We start from the raw sequence: 23,811 nt of genomic DNA, 5'->3' as shown, positions 1-23,811 counted from the left end.
ATGACTTAAGTGGAAAGGAGCAACATTTAAGAGTTGTGTCTAGTAAGGTAGCTGTAATGATCTATCATGCTGACCCCTTTCGCAAGGGTCCTCCCCTTTGCTCTGGTGTGTGGAGGCGTCTTACGTGTTGAAGGTTGGTATGGGACTTGGCATGTTATCTCACAGTGTGATTATCTTCCATATCTTCCTTGGTTTTTTTTTTTTTTTCCTTCCTCTCTAAAGATAGATAGTTGTTGGGCATATAAGTTAACGCATTCACGTTGTTTTAGCCCAGTTATAATTGGGATTGCCCGCTCAAACAGCGTGTCTGTCATTATGTGTGAGAAGTAGAGGTTTCATCTGGTTACAGTGCTTATCTGTTCTTAAGTGCATTTTTGGAGCTTAGAGACAGGATGTCATCTGTGCAGAAATTTGTGCCCTGGATTGTACTTTTTAAAATAGTCATAAAGCAGAGATATGTGTAGTTTAGATCACTGCATATAAGATCTCCCCCCACCACCTCCAGAAAGTTCTGTTTAAGGTGGTGTTTCCTCCCCACCCCCAGTTGGTATCATCTTTCTAGTGTTGCTTGCTTTCTGAGCTGTGTCCCACTTGTTGGGGACAGCAAGAACACCAAGTTATGGGTGGTCATATTCATTTTTAAGTTGAAGATGGATGGATTAAAAGGTGGTGAAAATTTTTCAAGCAATCTGTGCTGACGAGTGTCGGCAGACTTCTGTGGGCTGTTTTTGCTGTTTTATGCTGTGGACCTCTGTGGTTGATCTGTGAGAAGGTGAAGCCTGGGCTTTAATGCATTTCTTCATCTTTATTGAGCATGAGAAGGTTAATGGAGTCTTCTCTTGGAAGGATGCACTCGTTTGGAAGTATAACAAGCATGCCAATAGTTGGATTTAAAAAGCAAAAAGCAAAAGAATTCAGTAGTACTTGTGAGGAGAAGGAGGAGGTGATTGCTGGAGTTGTGAGCTTTATTGAAGAAAACAGATGTGGTAGCTTTACTTGTCCCTACATTCAGGTTTACAGTGCTAGAGCTTGGTTTAGCAGAAGTGGCGAATAAGAAACAGTAAAGAAGAGAGTGAGCTAGCAACTTGAAATGCTCTACCTGCCCTTCTACGGGCATTTAAGGCCTTTTCTTTGAAAGAGGGGAAACATCTCTTTCAACTGGATCCTACTGTTAAAATAGCTGGAGGTACTTAGACAACGTATGGCCCGTTGTCAAATTCTATATACTGCAGAAATATAGATACTTAAGTTATTTCTCATCATTGTAGACAGTGTGAATGCAGATATCAGCTCGTGCTGGCAGTATATGGTCCTGACCTCTCCCATCATCAGGCTAAAGACGTGCTTTGTCTTCGTGTCCCTTGTAGTGCATCTGAAAGTGCACCAGCGATCTAGAGAATGCATGCTAAGCACACATCTCTGCTAGAAGAGGCAGAAAATAGACTTGGGTCACGTAATGTGTATGATGCCTTTGATTTCTTTCAGTTAGAAGCAGGATTTTATCTCTATCGGGTGTGGAGTGAGTACTAGCACTCAATTACTGTAATTCCAAGCAACAACTGTTTTGGGCTTCAACATCAATACCTTGTTGAGCTCCCAGTGATGTGCGTTTTGTTTGTATGTAATGTATTCCTCAACTTCTCTGACATAACATGTAAGTGAGTTTTGTAACTTTGCAAAACATGGAAGCAGGTGGGAAAATGGCTGGTTAGGCCTGAATAGGTTTCTGTTGAATACCTGTGGTGCGCAGCACAGAAGAAACCCTATGGTTTCATTTTTTTTATCTTCTGATGGCACCAGTAAGGTATTTGTAAACTTGATAAACATAGTTTGTCCACGGAGGAATGCTTGCAAAATACCTTAAATGAGGGGAATACAGCTAAGTTGGAAATCTGCATAGCATTTGTATTTCTTTTTCAGAATGAGACATACAAAAGAGCAGATTTTATGATGTTACTTTATCAGTTTGCTTCTTTGCAGAAATGTAGTGGTTTGTGTTTGCTGAGATTTGTTATTTGGCACTTTTTCTGAGATGTCTGGTGAGAGCAGCAATCAAATTCTATTTGATTTGTTAAACTCCAGAAACAGTGCCTAGAAGTAGTAGGCTAGAAGTTGAAATAAAAATAGAGACATAACTAAAACTCCGGGTGGAATACCTACTGGGATGCAGGAGTGCAAATGTTTTATGTTACAGCGAGCAAATTATTTAAATGACAAGGACAAAGAAGTAATGGCAGCTAAGAGAAATTATTCAAATCATACATATATATTGTTAGAAAATTATTTAAACTTACCAGCATCAATTCCGAAGAAGTATGTTAGGATAAGCAGTAGTCAAAGTTCGGCTGACTATATCCTTTATCTTAACAAAAAGGTGTTTATAATAAAGTGCTGACCCAATGTATTATGCAGTTAAAAAAAAAAGAAAAAGCTTTTATTCCTCTGATGGAAAAATATTTTTCATAATGTTACTTAATTATACAAACTATATGAAATAAACTCCTCAAGAAATGCACGTAGATTGGGACTTGTCTGAAAGAGAAAATATGTGTTAAACTTGATGGTAACTGCTGTGAAGTGTCGCTTATGTTTTTATTGTTCATGCTGAAGCTAGCCACCCTAATATTATGTTTTGAAAAAACAGTTGCAAACGACATGTTCTTTTAGCCAAAGGAAGGCCTTCAGTGCAGCAGGGAGCTTTACGTAAGCCACGGGTGGGGCTGTTTTTGGTGACTGAAACTTGTTTTCTGAATGACACTTGTTTTCTGGAAGATAATAGATGTGGCTGCTGCCAGAATTCAGTGTTGGGTCATGAAAATTAAGTGACTCAGAGCTGGGAGCCGGCAGCATGGCTTCTCAGTTGCGCTGGTGTCTGCTGGATCACATGCCACATGTGTGTACATCAGTGCAGATGTGTTCTGGTGGATGAGAAATCATGAAGGCATTTGTTTCTCACAGCTAGTGGAAACATGGCAACGCTTTGTTATATTTGTTATTTGTCATTTACTTTTTCATGAGGTAGTTGCCACGTGATATGCTTTTGAAATGGTCGTGAGAAGACACCTAACACGAAACGAAAGGTTCTTCACTATGCTGCTTTGCTATTATGGGTTTCAGCAAGCCTTTGGATAGAGTGGGATCTGCAAATTGGAAACCCGTTACCTAGAGAGCAAGGTGCCGCATGTCTTCTCACTGCATGTCTGGAAAGGTGCAGTCTGATTCAGGGCGAACTTCTATTCGGTGAACTTATATTCCTTTTTGCACCCTTTCAGTGGACAGAGATGGGTAAGGAAGCCTGTAGGCAGTGCAGCTATGGAGTCCATTACATGCCTGCGTGCCACCAGGAGGTCCATTGTCCATGCGGAGGGTCAGGAACCTAGTTCGGATGGAAAGAGGGTGAATGCCCTAAGAAATCTTCTAGGAGAGGTAAATTTGAGTCTTGGTAGTTTGGAAAACATAGATTCTTTCCTCAAGCACCAAGAGGAAGGATGTTGTTTTCAGCATTTATCACGCTAGTGGAGTTCCCAGAGGCATTTCTCCTTTACAGTGGAGACTTGATTGAGCAGGAGGTAACCAAGCTATGCTGCCCCCTTGGCACTGACTGGAAAGGGTTCTCCTTTCTCAGAACTTGAGCAGGGTTTTTATCTGAGTGTAGTGTAGTTGGAGGACATATATTAGATGCAGTTCCTGCTTGAGATGCTTCTGAGCCTTCACTAGGCTGGGGGATGCAAGAAGACTGGTAAAGCCTTACTTTGCTCAAGTAAGATTGTGGGTTTTGAGTACTAGTAGTGTGATTGGTCATTTGAGTTTTGCAAACGTAGTAAGTGTTAATTAAGTTTGACTTAATTGCTGTCTGATCTGATTTGGAGCCCATACCCGAGACTTTCATTGTCTGTATTTAAAATAAAAATCTATCATTTTGAACCTGAGAGGTTGTTGGTGATATAGTAAAGTTCTTAATAAAGTGAAATGCAGTTGAAGGTAGCAGAAACTACAATTCCCTATTTGGGTTGAGGCTTACTGCCAAGCTAGTTCCAGTAACTGGTCCTATGACAAAAGGACCATTTGTTTATCCTCCTAGTTTAAATATTTACTTCTGTCTGTAGCAGTAAAAATAAAAGTGCTCACCCTACTTCTTGCATTCCTGAGTTTTTCAGTCCAGTTTCTACTGTTTCATACGCTGTGCACACACAGGTAGTGGCTGCTGACTCCTTATTTTTCCCCACAAACAGTTGCAGGATGATGAGGTGAAAGTGAGAGGAGACGACACAGGTAGAAGCAGCGGATGAAGGCCTTCCACAGGCATATTGTGTTGAATAAGCCAAGGATGCTGTAGGGTGGTTCTCTGGGCTTGATGATTCTGCGTGGCAGCATGGACCAGTGGTATGTCACGTAGGTCTGGTGTGAACCTGGACTTTTGCACCAGCAAAAAGCATCTAAGGTACCACATAAATCATGGGCATGGGTGCAGCAATGCACATGAGGGTATCTGCTGATCTGACTTTATCTAGTTTATTTTAGTTAATGGTGACCACTGCAGTAGTTTGCTGGAGCTAATCTCCTGAGAAAATAATTGTAAGTGGATGCTGTGTGGCCTGTGGGTAGGAGAGGTAGGTGAGCTGAAGTAGCGAAAATGCGATTGAGAATGCTAGTGGGGTGAGCAGATGAAGTGCCCGAGTAGATGGATGCCTCTGGAAACTGAACTCGTTAGCCCGTCATCCTGTGTACTGGAAGGGTGTTGGTGTATTTTTCTAGTTTGTTGCCTAGATGTCTTTACCAATTTCCTAGACTAAAATGTGACTATTCTTTCTAAAAGCAGGATTTGCTCAACACATGAGTGCTCTGAGTCTTACAACAAAATAAACACCGTTTAAAAACTCCCAAGTCCCAGATGGCAAACTTTGTTAACTGACTTCCCTTCCTTGTCCTACAAGTAGCAGAGGGCTTTATGGTCATGGAGGATGGAGTTAGAAGAGAACTTGCTTTAGCTGTTGATGCTGAACTCTTGCACTTGCCTGCAAGCTACTTAAGTTTTTAGCACATACAACAATGCTGTAACAAAATGTTTTACTGTTATTAAGCACTACAACATCTCTCTGAGCAAGTTTGTCACACTAGTGCACTCTCTCTCACAAAGCCTTTCTAAGGTACCTGATACTGTGCTACTTTTTTGACCTGTGTTGATTCCGCCCCCCCCGCCATCTTCCCTGCTCCTCTTAATGTACGAAGTAATAAAACAACAGACACTGAATTGTATTATAAAGTCTTCCCAGTTGCTTTAGGTGCACTGTGTAGTGCACCGTGGTGTAGGAGCACCTGAACTACTACTGAGAAATGGGACTGACTGGAAATCAGAGGTAAAATAATGGTCTGCCATCTCATGGCTAAATAACCAAGGCGTAGGATTTCACCGAGGTACCTAGTTGTTTGCCGGGTCTAACAGTAAATACTGCTGGTTTTGCTGCCTCTGCCACTTGCCTTGAGTTAGCTGGAGACTCCCATCATGGTGGATTTGTGGAATCACGCTGAAGTGAGCTCGGACTCGGTGCCCCTTGTTGGCTTGTGTGTGTCCACTTGCAAATTTTTTATATAAACATTTTATAACTCTGAAAAAAGAGGCACAAAAACTAGGGGAGAGGCCAGGGAAAGCTAGGCACATTCAGCAGCTTCACAGGTGTTCAGCTGGGTTGGGGTCAACGCAGCTTCATTCTTATTCCCCTGCTGTAATGATGAGAAATCGCTTAGTTCCTTGGAGGGATACTCTTGCTGATCACAGGCTGTCAGTGCATTAATTACTGGGCTTGCACTTCTTAGTAACTCTTAGCAGTTCATGTGTTCTCAGTGAGTATCATTTAATTGGGAAGATAATGCTTGTTTAAGCTTAATGCTGTGTGTCAGCTTCTAGTTCGCTACAGCTCTTTTTCCAGGAGCTATTTAAAAGACTTCTTAGGTTAGTGAAAGTCCAGTTGTCATAGGAGTGACTGCTCTTCCATTTCAAAGCAGCAAAGCTCTGTGATTTTATTGTCACAATTATATTCTAACCTTTTTCCTTTTTACTTTACCTAGTGAAAGAACAGCTTTGGTGTTGAAGAGAAACCTTGGAAAGGAATGGGCCCTGTTCTCTTGAAGCTGTATGCCCTGATCCCAGGAATGCTGTAGAGGTTAGTGACTTGGATGCTTAAGAGCTTTTGTAGAAACTGCCTTTTGATTTGTAGTTGTCATACTGTTCAATAAATTCTGTGTGAAGCAGTTCATTTGCCTGTCACAGGGGAGCGTTAATTCAGGCACTGTGAGAACATGGTCAGTTTAAAATTGCTCTACCCAAACAACGTTTAGGGTTTTATTTATCTGTGTAGATGCGTAGAAACATATAGCTGGGTGGTCATAGAAAGTTGTGTGCCGTGATGCATGCTTAGAATCAAGCTGCAGTAAACATGAAGGTTTTAATTGATAGGGTTAAAAAAAAAAAAGGTGAGAATGATCATAATACATAATTATTTTTTGAGCTTTTCAAGTCTCATTTTTACTCTGGGAGAAGAATGCTCCTGCTCTTCAGTAGAATGACAGGCTGGGAGAGGTTCACTCTGTATCCACACAAAGGTAGTATTATCTCTACTTTTGCCTCGAGTGACTTGTATTTTGGTTTTATATCCTAGTTTCTTTGGATTATGTACAAGCTGCATAGACTGCTTGTTGTTAGTGTTTTTCCCAATAACTATATAGTCCTGCTACAAATATTATGGTCTACAAGAGGCTTCCTCTTGCAAGTAGAATATTCAATTGAGTTTACCTTAACATTTTTTGTAAAGCTAAAAAAGATTAAGTGTATTTATCACCCGATGGATTTCTTCTTAACTAGCGAAGTCAAAAAAGCTCGTATAACTCTCAAATTCAGTAATGCTTTGTTTTGCTGATGAAAAATGTACGTAGCAAGTAAAATGTGATGAAGCAGAGTGGGGGACAGGGAGGGAAAGAGGTAGGCATCTTGAAGTGCTCCTAAGCAAAGAAGTGGATTTCCATAAGAGCTGTTGAGTTAAAATCTATTAAACCTATCTGGTTACTGTAAAGGATTCCTGATCTTTGTTAGCTTACTTTAAAAGTATAGATGTGTGCGATGTGGCTACTGAAGAGTAATGTCCAAGCTTTGCTAGGACACCCTTTAACATATAGACCCTTTTGGAGCAAAAAATAAAACAACACAGGGGAAAAAATGCTGCAGCATGTCACAGACACAGAAAGAGAAGAGTTGACCCAGCAGAAAAAGACCCATTAGTACGAGGACATGTGAGTTGGTATTGCTTTCTGAGGCATGTAGAGCTTAACAACTGTTCTGGTAAGTGGTGCCATTTCTTGTGGAGACCTTTAGTTATTCATATGTTCTCACCATCTTTATGGGGAGGTATCACTTCTAATTTAACAAAAGCACACAGAAAGACAAAAAACCCCAAACACATCCTTACATATGGAGTCCTGCATTCCAACATCACTGCGTTCATTCTATCTCTGTGCTGCCTCTTTAGTCTCCAATGTTTTATTCATTAACAAAAAAAAAAATCTGTCCACAAGGGGGTCTGATAGAAATATGCCTTTTTTTACTTCTATAGAAAATACCTTGCTCCCTTCAACCTATGGTGTTTAGATTTTTTTTTTTAAATATATTCTATTTTATGGAGAATAAAAAAAGATGAAAGGCTCATCTCCTCTCTCCTTAGTCTCCCTCTTGACTTAGTAAAAGCAGTAAGTTTCAAGCAGACTGTTGAATGCAGACTGTTTTGTGAATCTGTGAAGACTGTCTTATTTGTATCATGATCTGCTGTTCAGATACTTATGTAGGAAATACTTCCTTGGCACGTTATACATCCTGTTCTTCCAGTTCTGAGGACATGCAAGAACTGGCAGAGCTTATTAGCTTGGGTCTAGTGCTACTGTGGTTATATTCCTTTCAGACCTGAGCCAGCTATATTTGCTTTGGCGGGGGGTCTTCGTGGGGCCATGTTGAGTTTCTTTCCATCTGTGGCATGACTTACGTGCAGCTACATGGGTAATAGTAAAAGTTGTGATGCAGTTTATAAGCACATAGAAGATAATGCGATAAGGGAACACAGACAACCAACATGAATTTGTCAAGGAGAAAATTATATCAAGCTGATTAGTTTGCTTCCTTGACAAATGAATTGGATTACTGCATAAGGGAGGGAAGGGATAGAAGTGATACAACTTGAAGACGTGTATAAGATTTTGAAGGATGTTCTTTTCGATGTAATACATGTAGTGTTTTGGAGTTTTTAAAATTGGATCTTCCTTAAGTCACTTTACTGCAGGAGCAAAATTTATTAAAAATGGTTCAGTGGAGCAGTTAACAGGGGTTTGGGATCACCTGGGAAGGCATTTGAAGTAGGCTTCCTTGCTAGCTTGCCATGCCTGGATTTGTCAGTAGTGGCATCCGTGATTTAGACGATGGAGTAGAATCACAGAATCATAGAATGGTTCGTGTTAGAAGGGACGTTAACAATTCGGTTGCAACCCCCTGCCATGGGCAGGGACACCTCCCACTAGACCAGGTTGCTCAAAGTCCCATCCAGCCTGGCCTGGCCTTGAACACTTCCAGGGATGGGGGAACACTTGCAGGGATGTTGGGAGAGTCTACTTAGAAAAAGTGCAGATGATGTCAGTTTGGGAGTAGACCAAACTTGTGGGGTAGGCACCACAAAGAGTCTATATTAAGGTGTTTGACTTTATAATGGGAGTAAGATAAGAGTTTGCATGTGTTCATTTGACCTCCCTCACACAATGTTTATTTGTTATACCACGGTAACTCAGTCAGGGTATATAACCTGAGTATATTGAGTTTACTGAGTTGGATAGCCTCTTCCAAAACTCTCTTTTGTTTGTAGTACTTTTCTATCCTTTAGTAAAATTACAGCACTGAAACGTAGAACTAGTGCGTGAATGGAAGTGGTCGTTAGCCTAAAAAATGATGTATCTGGATTTGAGGTCTTGGGACACCACTGAGTTACAGATGTGGAAGCACTCTTGGAAAGTTGCAGGACTTTCCTCTTGTGCTGGCGGGAAGCAGAAGGTTGGGCACTGTGGAGCAGGCAGCTGCTCTTGTAGGCTTCTAGCAGTGCCGCCTCCCTGCGTTTTACCCGATGGCATAGCAACAGATCCAGTTAGGCAGCTTGTCTGGACTCTGGAAGCGGGCTGCTCCTGCAGCCCCTCTTCTCTCTTTGCATTTCTGTGTGCACAGTCCAAAACATACACTGCTGTCCGAGTGGCTGCTTGAGCTTTGGGAAGGATGGAGGGGGTGGGGAGCGGGAAGAAGCAGTGCTTGAGCTATTCATGATGTGGGTTGTTGTTTGGATTGTTGAAGGTGTACGTGAGGGAAAAATAACTTCTGTATCCTTTTTGCAAGGTTGCTGGAAGATTTGTCAGTGCTTCTCTCGACACCTCAAACCTTTTTCCTTGCAGGGCTTTGCCCTAATGTTTGTTTATTTGTAGTAGTTCCTTTAGACTGCCACAGAGAGAAAATGTATGAGTAGGGAGGAGTGACCATATTTTTTTTAAGAGCTTTTGTAGACTAAGATATGAAATGTGGAAATAATTGTCATCTGGGATGGTGTTAGAGAAGTCTGTCATACTGCTTTATTTTAAGCTCCCTGTGGTAGAAAGGGATGTTTGCGTGCTGTACTTTTGCATACACAATGCAGTTCTCATAGTTGTCAGGTTATCGTGAAAGATTAATTTGCTGGCTCCCTTAGAGGTAAGCACCGAATATTTCACACTGGGTCAATATTTTTTGCTAGCAATAGATTAATGCCTGAAACTTCCTTTGTCAGGTTTCCATGGTGTCTTATGGACATGAAACATAGCAAGGGAGAATCTCTGTTGAGGTTAATTCTGTGGAGATGCTGCTCTCTGGTTCTGTAATCCCTATTGCTGTTTTCCTGGTTTCTTAAACCGTGGCTCTCACTCTTTGGTATCCTAGCAAATGCTTTTCTAGCAAAACTACAGATTAACTTGATAATAGATACAATTCAGCAGCAAAGACCTGGTGCACCACTGGTGTAACTGGAATAGAAAGAATGCTGTGAATGTTTCGTGCCCCATCTAATGTCCCAAATAGATGTATTGGTATTGGAAGAGCTACTACTGGTAAGTGATAGCCTGTGAAGAGCAAGCCTTAGGCAGTCCTTAGGGAAAGATTCTAGGTCCCACAAATTGAAACAAACTGGAGCCATAGTAATCCTAGTTTTAGAGCTTTCTCTTCTTTGATTATAACTTCAAAAAGCTACCTGGGAGAAACCTCAAAGGCATGTTCCCGTAGGTGCAGGAGTAACTGTACAAAGTGCTGGAAGACAAAACTGATCTGCAGCAATTTTTAAAAGTGAGGAAATAACAGCGGAGAAGTGGGCTGCCATCTGGCTGTATTGCAGTGAGAGTTTGTTAGAAGTACTGTTTACTCTTCAGTGTTGCTAAAAGGTCACCTTTTTTTTTAAGAAAAAAAGAAAAAAAAGGGAAGACAAAAAAGTCACGCCTGTAATACTTGCATGAGAGAAGTGCTAGGAAGAGGCTACTACTCTTTGCTTTGCTCCATAGTTCACAGTGATGAAACTTATCCCTGTGTTAGAGATGGGTATCTTACTACAACTTCTATTTAGTCCTCTAACATGGAAGCCTTGCACAAATACTTCCTCTAATAGGGAATATACAGCTACTGTGAAAGGCACCTGTACACCCAAGTGCGTCCTTTCCTAGTAAGTTGGCTTTCTTGCTTCTGTGCAATTTGTCAGAGTTGAACTGGTCACTCTTTTGAATGATGCCATCTCTTGAAGTTGGTTAACAAGAGTGAAGCTGGTACTGTGACTGTGCAGTTGCTTTTCAGCAGGATTTTCATGCAGGATGCGCTATTGTGCTGAAGGCTGTTGTTACCCAGATGGGTTGTGGGAATGTGTGTCTGAACATATGCATTTTATGAAAATAACAGTGCTTGGATAAATCCCTTTACTTCAAGTACCTGAAGCTACCCCTATGAGGTGTGTGTAAATTACTCAGCTTCTAGAGAGAATCCTTTCTTTATTCAAATAGCAGCTATTATCAAGCAAGTTGATGTAAAAAGCCCAAACACCTTCCTCTTTCTCTCAGTCCTTGGTCCCAGATTGAGCAATCTGGAGTGCGTATTTGAGGGAGCATCTGCAAATTCTGACAGAGAAGTAAAATCAAATTAAAGAAAGGAATATATGGTAAAAATGTAAAGGAATATATGAATGTTTAAGAGAAGGAGCCTTTGCTGGGGTACTATTGTTGCAATTAAATCCTAGCATTGAACATCTATTTACCTGATTTTTCTAATGCGTTTTTATTTGGCAATCTGTTTATTGCATCGTGTTTGTATTAAAAATAAACAAGAATAGTTATTCTTATTCTTGCACTGCTTACTGTTAAAGCTTAAAAGGGACACAAAACTAGAGAAAAGGGATAGAGTTAAAAAAATCATGTCTTCTCTTCGGGAGAGCAAGTTCTGTCCCAGTGTTCTTTGCGTTCAGAAATGGCCAAGCATTCTGCAGGATGTCCGGGTGAGTCCATACGCTGTCACAGATGCGCTGCAGAAGCCAGAACTTTTAATAAATAACTAGTAAGTAATTTCTGTAGCTGTAAATGACATAGTGCATATGATATACAATTACTGTCTTTTTTTTTTCTGCTTATTGTTGATGATGTGTTTTCCTTCAGCAAGGAAGGATATTTCCTTAGTGTGTGTATTGTGTGTGTGTGTCTGTAGATGAATCCAAGGGGAGAATGGGAATAAACTCTGCTTCAGTAGTTGTACTTTCACTATGTGGATGTTCAGGCTCTTTCTGGGATAAAATTAAGTTAAAAAGCAGTGACCACTGTAGTCATTTCAGCATCCTTCTGTGGCACTGGGAGAATTTTTTTTTCAGAGAGCTGTAGCTTCAATCCTAATTTGCTTTCTGTAGCTTTGGTTATTACTGGAGAAAGGGGCTAGTATAGTGGCAAGACATAACAAGTGAGTAACCATAGTTATTGATAATGAATTTCTACCACTTCTGAATAGTTGTTGTTATTAAAACAAGATACCTGGCAGTGTTGATCCTGAACCAGCTGTTCTATATTGTATGGTGCTGTGCATGAAAATAGCATTGCAAGTGAGAATAGTAAACTGTTAAAAAAGAAAAAACGAAAAAGGCAGAAAATGTAAAGTTAAGAAAACCCACGTTGCATCTGATCTAGATTCTGGTAAGAAAAGTCTCTTGTACTCCTTTTCTTTTTCTACAGTAATTAGTTCTATTGTAACTGATATTTAAACAAATCTACTTTTTCCTGCTTTTCTTATCTCACAGAAAATATTGTCTTACAAATTTATTTGTAAGCTGTGATACATCATTCTTACTTGCAGTGACTATGTTGCAGACCAGATGTCTTTTTACTCGAGCATACAGTTTTTCATCTCGTTCTGCTGCGTGTGTGATTTTGATTTATTTTTGTAAAGCAGCTGTATCAGTTACTGTGGCCTGGGCATGGTAAGGCAGAAGGAGGAATCCTTTTCCTTCAGCTTTGCTGTTCCTCTCCTTCCTGCTTCCCCGTGCTTGCCGGGAGGGACCAGCTGCACTCCACAATCAAACCAGCCTGGGCACTGGTACAGATGGCGGCGCAAAGCTCGGGAGGTCCGCCTGACTGCCAGGAGGATGTTTACTAATGATGGGCTGGCAGGGGCTTGTAGGCAGAGGAACTTGCCGTCTCCTATTAGTAATATTTTACAAGGAGAGGATTTGAAAACTAAGATGCTTGCACTGAACTTCAAGAATTCGAGGTAGGATGAGACCTAAATGAACACAAACTACTTTTATTTCTTTGCATAATACTTTTCCCACCCCTAGACTAATGTTTAATTGCATGATCAGTTGTACTTCTTGTTGTCAGACTCTTCTGGAGTTGTGCTTGCTGTTAGAAACTGAACCAAATGACAAGCTGAGATTTAGTCAAAATATAGTCACATTATGAATAATATAAGTAATGTAACTATGCATAACTGTTTGCGTTTAGGATGTTGGCTCTACAAAAACAAGTGAAAAATAGATAGATTACATTTGTCATTCCACCTAAAGAAAAGAAAATAACTGATTTTAGTTGGTCATGTACGTAGCTTACAAAATACAGCTTGTTCTCAAGTGCTGTGAAGCAAGCTTGTTATCAACTTATATTAGACAATGTTCTTGGAAAAGAAAGTCGGAGAAGAACCCATCATATTAAAATAGTAATTTGCCTGTCTCTGAGTGCTAAAAGCTTCATTTTTTTTTCTCTTTGACTAAGAGCAGCTCACTTTTTGGGGGGATTTCTAGCAGTCCTATTTAATCTTGCAATGTGGTGGTTAAAATTCTGTTGAGAAAGCATTTCTTCACTGTGAAATATAACTTTCATTTTGGCATTATTGCCAAGCAGGAGTAGAACATGGCTAATGCAGAGGAAAACAAAAGTACTTTTGAAAGTAGTTATGGTAGATAATACACCCACAACCCTATTACTGGCAATAAAAAGTAAGCTAAATAAGCATGGGTTTTTGAAAACGTTGCAGCTTTGTCCCTGTATGAGACACACCAACTTTAACGTCCAAGAATATCTACAGCCACTCTGGTCATTTAATAAGTGTGCTAGTGAACACCAGAAAAAAATTTCCAGCAGAGCTAAATACTTGGTTGAAGAACTGGGGAGAACTGGAAGAATGCATTCATTGGGTAATTGGTAGTGCTTTAAAAGTCTGCAGGTTTAGTCTGCTTTGTTAGGTTTGTGGGGGTCTTTTTGATTGGGGGTTTGTTTGGTGTGGGGTGGTTTTTTGTTTGTTCTGTCTGTCTGCCTGTCTTTTTTTCTGTCTCTTTTCTGTTTAATCCTTTATCTGACATATTCACCGCTGGGGGCCAGAAATCTTGTGGCTCTGCTGGGAAATGAGAAGGGCCGTATCCTGCCTTGTTTCTGTCCCAGTCTTCCTCTGCAAGCCTGGTAGCCCTCTTGACAGACTCTGCCCAGTCACCTGGGAGCAGCAGTGTCTCTTGTGTGTTAGTGGGGAGCCACAGCTGTTTTCTGTAAGGAAAGATTCAGTCAGCGCTTTCGTCTTTACTCTTCACTCTGTGTGAGGCTCCTGAGAAGTGTCTCCATGTGCAATGTGGGGAGGCTGTTTCCAAAGCCAGGGCTGGGAGCCCAAGGTGAATTCTAGCTCTGCCCGCAGTCCTCAGCGTGCAATGTGACGTTTGAAGGCTGAAGACGAGAAGACGAGACTGGGAAGGGTCAAGTTGCTTTTATCTGCAATTTGTGACAATCATCCGGAGAGGATCTTCTGCCGCCTAACAGAGAGGGGGTGGGGGAGGAGGAGCAGCAGAAGAGAGGGAAGGTGAGGAGAAAAGACAATGCTTTCCCCCCATTGTTACAAGACTTACTTAGTTACGTGAAACATAGGAATCTTTACTGTTCTTCCCAGTGGCAATGCGTCTGCTGGAGCAATGAAGCTGGTGAATGGTCTAGAGCACAAGTTTTATGAGGGGCGGCTGAGGGAACTGGGGTCGTTAGCCTGGCGAAAAGAAGGCTAAAGGGGAGACCTTATTGCTCTCTACAAACTACCTGAAAGGAGGTTGTAGCGAGGTGGGGGCCTGTCTCCTCTCACAAGTAGAGGATGATAGGACAAGAGGAAATGGCCTTGAGTTGCTCCAGGGGAGGTTTAGATCGGATATTAAGAAAAATTTCTTCTGAATCTTCAACTGAAAGGGTTGTTAAGAACTGGAACGGGCTGCCCCGGGCAGTGATTGAGTCACCATCCTTGGAGGTATTTAAAAGACATGTAGATGTGGCACTTGGGAACATGGTTTAGTGGTGGACTTGGCAAATGTTAGGTTTACGGTTAGACTCGATGATCTTACAGGTCTCTTCCAACCTAGATGATTCTGTGATTCTATGCTGTATGGTATGCAGCACTTGGTTCCAGTGGAGCTCAGTGGGTGTCTTTGGACTGTCTTAATTTCAATGCAGGCGAACCCCATCTAAGAAAAGTCAGTTCAGGAGTTGTCCATTAAATGCCATTGTCCACAGTGTCCAGCTTCCCCATGGTGTTTACAGAGGGACCTTTGCCTGGGGATGTGGTGGTGGTCATCAAGTTCAGCAGCTTCTGTTGGGTGCAAGCACAGAGTGGAATAATGTCAGAAGAGATCCGTTATGGCCTAAAAGACAGTAGTCATGTGTATGCAAGTTTTTCTCCTGCTTTTCCGTACTTCTCTGGTCTGAATTGCTAATTATAAGGTCTTGGGCTGTTTTTGTTTTGTTTTCTATTTAGGAATACCATGAACATGCAACTTAAAAGAGGTTGTGAGCATTCACCCTTATTTACTTCCTATTGCTTCAGAAATAAACAAGCATTTGTGCCGAGGGTTTAATGCCGATTTTAACGCTGATAACGCTGCTGTTCCTGTTGCCCTCTTTCTGACTATATGGTAGAGAGGAATTTTATTACATCAGCCAAGCATGTGCTTTTGTTGTTTTTCTTATCCAGGTTGTTAGAAACAAGGGCAGCTCTATGGAGACAAATTTTACAGGTAATGGGCTTCTACTTACTGCTCTTTCATATGTAAATTTCCTAAAGGCAGAAAAAATGTTCCTCTTTTGGGTACATAAATGGCTGGAGGAAGTTTATGCTTTAGATTGCTGTTGGGCAGAAAAAACCACCACCACCACAAAATGGTACCCACTTTGTGTGATACCACGCTCCTGTTTTTAAAAACTGTCTCTTTTAGCTAAATACGAAGCATGTGCTTAGACTCACTGTTATCGTTGCTGAACGTGCTGTTTGGGACTACTGCGTTTAGTGCATGGCCTTATTGCTTAGATGTAACAGCCTGTTCCAACCTCACAGGTTTCCTTCCCCATTCCCCTCACACACCTGGAAAGGCAAACACACCAAAGCATTCTTCCCCGTTCCTAATAACAGCTCATTGTTGATTCTAGTAGAATAACTTTTCGAGGAAGGCTTTCTTACTTCACTTGGTGACTGCTAATGCAAGAGCCGCCTTCTGGAACAGGTTTGGTTTTTTTCCTGTGCCTTTGTTGAAATCTGCATACCAGCCAAGCACACGTTTATCTCTTCAGATCCCAGATCATTTTGCTTTTTTGTTTGTTTGTTGTGCACCCCTCCCCCTATTTTTTTTCTTTTTTCTGTTGTTCAGGGGCTTCTTAGCAGCATTTCCTCAACTGAATGGCATGGTTTAATCATTGCCATGCAGTTCAGGTTGGCAAAGTAAAATTTCAGTTCTGCTCTATTCTCAACGGGCTGTAACTGGCATTCTGTTTGTCCAATTAATGCAAATCAGTTTATTCAGGCCTTTTGAAAACAAAAAAACCCAAGAAAAACAGCATTCAAAGATGCTCAAGATATTTTACCATGGAACATAGGAAGAACTCGTTAATTAGAATTTGCTCTCCAAAAATATTGAGGAAGCGAATAGCCTTCTGTTTTGGTTGGGTTTTTTTTTTTAACCGGTTCTTTGCTCTCTCCATAGTATTCAGCAAACTTTTCCTGATGCTGCATAGATAAGTTGTTTTATAAGGTTTTGCTGTAATGTTCTGATTCTGAATAATCTATTGATTCCTCCATTTCAGATTATTTTGCTGAGGTGCAAATGTTTGAGCTGTTTCAATTCTTCCAGCGTATGTTCCAAACCAGAATGATGTTTCAGTACTTGCTCTCCTCCAATCTGTTTTTCAGCTGTAGGTGTTAATAGCAGTACTGAGGTTTGCAGGATAATTTGAGTTTGCTTTTTTGTTGTCCCCAAATTTTGATGATCCCCATCCACACCTGCAAGCGTGTCCAGTTAAAAAGTTCCAGAGTAACACTAATCTGGTAAATTTTCATTTCCAAAAGTAATCTGCTGTGTTTATAATGTATGCACTGAGAACACTGAAAACCAGAACTTCCATTCTCTCGGTCTGAAACTTGTTAAGTCACTAGGCACAATTTTGCTATAAATGAGTGTTCCAAAAATACGTGTCAGTGGAGAAATTTCTCCTATTTTGTTGTTATCTTTTGTGTCTGTGCTCCAGCCAACTTGCACTTTCCTTCTGCCTGTCAGGATTTTTGCGTTGCACACATTTTTTGTCTCGCCGATTACCGCAGTTCTCTGGTAAAGAGTGTCTTTTGCGGTCCTTGAAGGAGAGGAGGAGTTGTACGCCCAGAACTAGTGCAGTCAAGGCTGGATTGCCAGCTTGAGACCAACATTGGAACAGGTCAAAGGAATGGAAACATGCCATAGTGGTATGATTGCACAAGCAAATAGTTTCTCGGAGCCTGAATGTCTATGAACAAACCACCTGAACGTGCTAATGCAGGTGCCTCTAACATAATATCTATCTAGAGCCACTGCTTTGATCTTTACTGTAACCGATGACTAGGGTTAATGAAACACAGTAGGATTTTTTTTATTTTTTTTTTTTTTCTCTTCTGGAGCATTTCCTGAAGCAGAAAGGCTTCTTTTGTACATGAAGAGTTTTGTTTCGTCCTCATCCCCACAATGGCAATATATTTTACCTTGCACAAATGATTTAAAACCTTCTTCTGGGATAAATACTACCTTCCCCGCCCCCCCCCCCCCCAACCTAATGAGGTGCCATGAAGTGAACAGTTTGAGGTGTGGAATTTCAGTGTTCCTTCATGGCTACCGAATCGAACTGGTTTTTGGAGATCAGATCCGTGTTTATATGCAGATGAGGTGATTAAAGGCTTTGCATTTGAAATTCGCAGATGAAGTCGTGTAGAACCCAGCAGTTAAACGTGGATTTCAGGTAGCCTTAGGGATGGACTGTATTTCTTGGTGGTGTTACGTGAAGAGATGAAGGACTGTCTGTACTGTTACAGGTATCTCAAAAATGAGTCTTTCCTAGTTGGACGTTCATGCAGTATTTGTTACATGCTATTTGACTTCTGAAATGTGAAAATTACTCATGAAGTTTTGCTGAGCTTTTTCAAAAGCCGCTTTTAAAAGAAGTGGTGGATGTATCTATTCGAGTGCTTACAAAGCCGAATTACCTTTTGGTTCTCGGGGTGGTGTGGTAGTTCAAGATGAAATGAGAACTTGTCTTTCGTTTTAGTTGAAAAATATGTAGAGTAAAAAATGCAAAGGCAGAACCCTTAAATGAACACGTGTGGTCAGTATAAATAGCCTATATCTGGCAGTTTGCTTTGTGGGCATTTGCAATTCTTTAGTTTGATTATCAGCTTATTACTGAGCTGAAAAAAAATAGGAGTCCCTAAGTCTTGTTAAAGGCATGCTTAAAGAAGAGCAGTACTGAGAATTGTCTTCATACTGGTAACGGATCCTAATGTGTGCTAAATAAAGATGTAGGAAGCAATTTTTTCAGCATCCAGCCAAAAAATCACGTTTTAGATGCTATGTGGACAGTTTTGTTCCTGTTGGAAAAGGCGGCACAGATGCTTGCTTCCTTGTGCACTGTCTCTTCTTTGTTTTCTGTAACGCTGACTTTTGTAGCTCCTTCCTGTTTGGTAAAGCTGGGAGTTTTGAGCACGATCCCTAAATATCTGTGAACATTGATTTTATTCACATCCTTTACCTCCATATGTGCATCGGTAGTCCTTCATGCTAGGTAACTGTTGTTCTGTGCTAGTGCACTAAAAAATATTTTACGTAGGCTCTTCAGTTGCAAGGGCATAATGGATGGTGGATCTGCACTTGAGATCTTAAAGTCGTCTGTGCTTTTCGTCTACAGAAATAGAAGCAAAGAAAATTGATGCAACTTGAACTGTGGTTTGGAGCAGCACTACCTATTGTTTTCAGCTGTGGTAGAATTTAATAGTTTGTTTTACGGGCTTTATGTTTTCGAGGTGGCAGGAGAAATGTTTGAGACTTGGAAATATTTTATTAAAGTACTGGGAGTAATTTTGGAAAATAAGATTTTGTGGTTATTAATTAAAGAATTAGAAAATGCAATGACAGGGTTATCTTCTAGACATAAGCTATGCACTAGTAATCCAGGAAAAATAGGCTACATGCAGAAGTACAAAGCAGTACTTTATTTTCTTACTTGAACAAAATGAAGTGCAAAAATTCGATGTAATTGAAGTTCATTTTATTTAAGTTCATACTAGATAAGAAATACACTCATTATTCTTTAGTGAGACAGCTTTCCTCAATCCCTGCAGCATAGGTCAAAAGTATCACTGTTATTTAATTGTTACCCTTCTTTTTCACTGAATATGAAGCATTAACCTTCAAGAGGGTACAAACCATAGGAAATCTACTCCATCAGCACTTGCTATTATGTGTCATTATCATGAATAATTTGTGTGAAACGGACCTAGAAAGAAGACCGATAGTTTGTGTTTTATATCTGTATCTTTCTCACTAACCAGTTAAGTTCTTTGTATTTGTTGAAGTATTAAGAAATTTTTGTTTGTAGCGATGTCAAGGCATTAAGGTCAGATTGAGCGTAAGAATAGCATTTCTGATGCTGCAAGTAACAAAGGAATTGTATTTTAAATACTCATCTGATCTGAGTTCAGAGAATAGGAAAAACATGTCCTGAATTAGGATAGCAATCCTTTTTTCTTTCTCTTTTTCCTTTTTTTTTTTTTTTTTGAGATATTAAAGCAAAAAAATAACAGCATTGAATTCTCCAGTTTGGAGACTACCTTTGAACTGAGAGACCTCTATAAGCATCTCTTCAACCTGCAGAAACAAAACAGTATTTCATTAGGTTGGCCTCTGCACCTACATTTGTCTGAAAAGGGAAAGTTAAGCTTACAGGTGACAACATAAGGTTCCTAAAGGTAAGTTTTAAAAAATTTCAGTACAAAGGAAAAAATAACCCACAAAACCCACAACCCTGAAATAATAGTGCGACCTTGCAAATCCTTGCCTGCACACCTTCCGTCATTGACAACACTTTGCAATACAAAAATTGCGTTGGGGTTGATAGCGCTTTCCTGTTGGGAGGATTTCTCAATGAAATAGTTCCTGTTTTAACCAGATGACTAGCTGTTTAACAAGAGGAAATCTTAGTACAGGAACAGGCGCTTGTATCACTGAGTCAGCACGCTGGCTTTGCTCCCGCCCCGCAGGGACCAGGCGATATTCCCCAAAGGAGCCCAAGCTAGTTCAGCCCCTCAGGGACAGCTGATGGCTTCCTTTTCAGCAACACAGCTTCCTTGTGCATGAGTTTCTTTGTATGTCAGTAGTGGGGTTTTGTTTGGTGGTAGTGTGCTGTGGGGGAATGGGAGGAAGTAGTTGTGTTCCTCACTTCCCCTCCCGCTGATGTTTTTGCTTACAAAGAGAATTTATTCCTGTTCGGTTCTAAGGACAAATGGATGTGTATCTAGCCTGTAACAGCTCTGTATTGTTTCTTTTGAAGGCCAAAAAAAGGTCCTTTTTAATAGTGCGTATGATCGTCTTTTTTTGAATGCTAGTATTAACTACATGGATAGAGAATCTTAAAATCAGGAAAGAAAAAACAGATGAAATGTGGAGGGAAATAACAGGTGTGGAATTTACTGATTGTAATGGACTTGTGGGATTCATTGTAGCTACGAGACTTATCTTAAGTTTCATTTTCTTGAGATAATTGGGGTGGAGGTGTGTGCTGGTGTCCCATTATAATCTGCAAAGAAAGAAATTGATTCCTGTTTCACTGCTAAGCTGCTGATGTAATACCAATAGAGTGCCTGGAGAAACCCTTGTGCCTGTAATTACAAAGCAGATAATTACCTAGCTGCTTATTTAAATAACACCCTTTTGGAACTAGATGCACAGCTTGGACCTATATTAGCTATTGTGAAAATAAGTGTGTCTCATGCAGTTTCTGTCTGTCTACTTTTTTTTTTCTTCACAAATGTTTTGATAGCTCTAGTAGTAATTACCCGTACATTATCATACCCTAACTTGTGTTAATGATTATATGTGTGTGTTATGTTTTTCTCAGTGTCTTGTCTTTGGGCTTTGTAAGTTGTTGGTATTTTATGCCATGTAATTTATAATCACTTGTCCAACAGCTTCCACTAACAATAGAAAACACTTTAAAATATTATTTTAAAGGGTAGCAGTTACCTCTTGCACTAACTCCAGTGAAAATTCTTGAGAATTGCATGGGTTGATCTTGTAGAATTCCCATATAAATTTAACAGAAAAGTGAAGAACCTGATGAATGGTTTTATGTCAGAGCTGCTCAAGTGGGTCATCTCTGCTTATGCTCACATGCAGCCATCTGACAGCCAGTGGAAGAAAACAAAGGGGTTGTTTAAGTAAGGATGCTCATGCTGTGCCTTTACTGCTTGCTTCATTTCTCTTCACATGGAAACTTTTCTACTTCTGCCACTAGGACAAAACCGCAATGCGTTTTACAAGAGCAGCAGTTTTATTGTTGTTGTCTTTGTGCATGTTTGAAATCTACTCATCGAGTGTCTTATTTTAGTTTTGGTCCATACAGAGCATGATGATGTGCAACTGCCATTAATTCACCTTTTTAGCCCAAGTAGCAGAAGATGAGTGCAGTGGGTTGAACTGCTTCAACGCTTTTGATAAACCACGTGCCTGTCACTGTGAGGCTGCATTATAGACCTTCCGCTTGCTTAGTTTGCTCTTTCAGAATAACTTTTAACTTCTTACTCAGCTTAAAAATGGCAAGTACTCAACAGCTGGACCGTCCAACTCAGAGATTCCCTGTGAGGAGTGTGCCTGCTTGGACGTGCTGGGGGAAGTAACCCATCAGGGCCGTGTAGTAAAGAACTTGTGGCTGCACCGGGCTGTATGTGCCAGAAGAGGGGACATGAGGCAGGGGAGAGCCTCCTCTCCTGAGAACCAGCTTCCGTCCTTGCCTCTTCCACAAAACTCCTCATGAGGTTTTTGGAGTTGCTCTCTAATTTCATCCTTTGCGTACTGGGTGTCTAGCTTCGAGATCACGAGCTGACAGGGAGAAGGACATCATCTGGTCTCTAAGGGATAACAACGCAAGCAAGCAGAAAGATTCAAGCATTACGAGATGCCGTGTAGGAATAGCTACTCTCCAAAGTTTCTTGAACTAGATATCCAGATAAGACAGCACCAATTTTAATGTAAGGTGCGTGTCTGTTTACTGTGTGTATATTGAGGCCATTAACATGCCCGTGCTGTGGGGTGGATTTATGAAAATAAGTTGATTTAATAGCTGTGAGGCATTCTGATCTGGCAGTGATAAGCAGGACAGTAGAACCCATGAAGAGATGTGTTGCTGTGTGTGCGGAGCAGGCTTTCAGTCTGGGTTGCACTAACCAAAGTGTAGGTAGCATCACGCTTGGAGGGATGAAGTAACGAAATACTGAGCAGCTGCTCGTGAAGCAAGGGCTGTGTCCAGCCAGTCTGCTCGGAGAGCCAGGAGGCCCTTCGGGGGACTGTAGAAAGTGAGCGTGCCATTTAAGATTGTACTGTAATGTACAGGCCAAATTTTTGCCAGGCCAAATTCAAGCTCTACAACCAATTACAAGACAGGTGTTCCCCAACCTGTGAGTTTGCTTCTCTTAAGGTTCTTTTCCTGTAGGCTTTTGCTGCGCAGGGCGCTTGATTGTCATGTGCTATAAGCAAGCAGTTGTGAAAGGGTGACTTGACTGTTGCTGAAAATCCTGGAATCCTTTAATTTTTGGCATTATGGAGGCTGCCAGGCCTTAACGCTGAATTCATGTATGGTGTCACAGCTGACTGTGAAGACTGTGCAGATGCTTTCACTTAGTAGAATAGGAAGGTTCCTTTCTTTTAGATATTTTTCTGTTTGTAGTAAAAGGTTTTAGGTGTACTGCTTTCCCTTGTGCAGGCCTAAGCCTAAACAAAGAAAACCTCCATCAAAATATTTATATAGGACATAGTGGCAACATACCACTGTCCTTTCACTCAGCGAACATGTGTAATGTTGTGGTGTAGTATTTCTAATGTAGCATTCCTCTGAGGATTTTAGTTTTATTTTTTTTTCTTTTAGATTACCTTAATCATCTCAGTGTTTTCTTAGGATAAGTAAGTTCTGGTACTGAGATTCACAGTGAGGAAGCTTTTGCCTGCTGTAAACCATGAATAATCCTTCTTACAAGTCTAAGATTTGGGCCTAATGTGGGAGCTTCCCAAGTCCACAGCTATCTTCCCTGTATTTTCATAGATAATCTGTGCTGTGGTAATAAGAAAAAATATCGCTGTATTTGGACTGACAAAAGTAAATCACAGAAATTCTTTCAAATTTCATGTGCGTTATGTTTTGGATGATGTTGCACGGAGTCCGTGCTAGCTTTTTTTTCTCTAGTAGGACAGAAACAGTGGGAACTAGTAGGACTCAACTGTGGGAATAATTCTACAAGTAGTATCTACTCTGCTTGAAATTAATATATGTGTACATTCAAGTTGATTTGCAGTGGAATTGAGGGGAGACTTTATGAGCTGCTGAAAACTGAGAACAAGCAGCAAATACAGCCAGAAAAGGCTGATCCAGAGGGCAGGTAACATCATCCAAGAAAAGCAGCAGATATTGCAAAGATCTCCATGTGTAAAGGTCAGTGTTACTACTCCCATCTTCACTTTGTACAGTGCATCATGGACTCTGTATCTGTGAGAAACACCAAGGAAGTGAATGCTTCATAGTAAGGGACACTCCCAAAGCAGTGTTTTCTAGGAATATTTTTCTTGAGCGTTGCAGGGGCATCTTTGGGACAGAAATCTGAAGTTCTGTAGCATTGTGGTATTTGGGTGTGATTGGTTTTTGGGTTGCAGTTTTTCAGGGGGAACATTGGAGTTCCAA

General features: G+C 40.7%; 1 protein-coding gene across 7 annotated transcripts in view; it reads left to right on the top strand.

The window, feature by feature from the left end:
- WDFY3 (WD repeat and FYVE domain containing 3) overlaps positions 1 to 23,811 on the top strand; it is a 178,025-nt gene that overhangs the window by 29,618 nt on the left and 124,596 nt on the right. For 5 of the 7 annotated variants that reach the window (XM_054202045.1, XM_054202043.1, XM_054202044.1 and 2 more), the window contains exon 2: positions 6,067 to 6,161. The exons of 1 other annotated variant lie outside the window; for it this stretch is intronic. The gene's annotated coding sequence lies outside the window, so the exon portion shown is untranslated. Of the gene's footprint in view, positions 1 to 247; positions 4,442 to 6,066; positions 6,162 to 23,811 lie in introns of those variants that run through there. One more of the 7 variants, XM_054202041.1, reaches the window with a different exon arrangement.

This window comes from Rissa tridactyla, chromosome 5, assembly GCF_028500815.1.
Source record: "Rissa tridactyla isolate bRisTri1 chromosome 5, bRisTri1.patW.cur.20221130, whole genome shotgun sequence".
NCBI lineage: Eukaryota > Metazoa > Chordata > Aves > Charadriiformes > Laridae > Rissa > Rissa tridactyla.
Note: the sequence above shows the minus strand (reverse complement) of the source record. Positions and strands in the feature narration are given on the sequence as shown.